Source organism: Budorcas taxicolor, chromosome 14, assembly GCF_023091745.1.
Source record: "Budorcas taxicolor isolate Tak-1 chromosome 14, Takin1.1, whole genome shotgun sequence".
Taxonomy (NCBI): domain Eukaryota; kingdom Metazoa; phylum Chordata; class Mammalia; order Artiodactyla; family Bovidae; genus Budorcas; species Budorcas taxicolor.
The window spans coordinates 41,541,469-41,542,222 of record NC_068923.1 but is presented as its reverse complement, the minus strand read 5'-3'; the positions used below and the strand labels follow the sequence as shown (position 1 = coordinate 41,542,222).

General features: G+C 45.9%; 1 non-coding gene across 1 annotated transcript; it reads left to right on the top strand.

Annotated features, from left to right (window-relative positions):
• Nucleotides 1-390: 390 nt before the first annotated feature.
• Nucleotides 391-463, top strand: TRNAW-CCA (transfer RNA tryptophan (anticodon CCA)). The gene has a single exon. It is a non-coding gene; the product is annotated as a tRNA-Trp (tRNA).
• Nucleotides 464-754: the final 291 nt, after the last annotated feature.

Sequence of the window (754 nt, the reverse complement as noted above, 5' to 3'; positions counted from 1 at the left end):
GAAGCCCCCTGCTCGCCACAGTTAGAGAAAACCTCCACGCAGCAACAAAAATCTGGTGCAGCCAAAAATAAATAAGTAAATAAACATTTTAAAAAGACATTTGCCCTCAAGGAAATGACAGTCTGGTGGGGAGGCAGATACTTAAATAGGGTACTGCAGCTCAGGGTGATAGAATAAAAACCCAGAATGTGGTGGGTGCATTAAAAAGGATTCTGAGCTCAACTTTAGCAGCAAGTGACATCTATGGTGATGTCAGAAATACGAGAAGTATCAGCAGTGTAGGGGGTAGCCCAGGAAAATGGAAGAGTGTAGCCCAGAATAAACAGGGCACTGACATAAAGGGGAGAAATGAGGTTCCCTGGGCACACAAAGCAAGAAGGCAATGGGACCTCCCTGGTAGTCCAGTGGTTAGGACACCATGCTTCCAATGCAGGGGGCACAGGTTCGATTCCTGGTCAGGGAACTAGGATCCCACATGCCACTGTGAGGCTAAGCCAAAAAGTTAAAAATAGAAAAAGAAGGCAGTCAGGACCATTCAAACTTTTAAGCCATGGGAGCCTAAAGATCCTGTTGATGCAAATACCAGTGGGGAAGGTGTAGAATATTTCCAGAACCCCACACTTTCTTGCAGGCCCTTCTCCAGTCTGCATGTTGCCTCCCCACCCCTATTCCTGGCCCACCCCCAGAGGTGATCAATATTCTAACTTATGTCATCACAGATTAGTTTTGCCTAGTCTTAAATTTCATGTAAGTG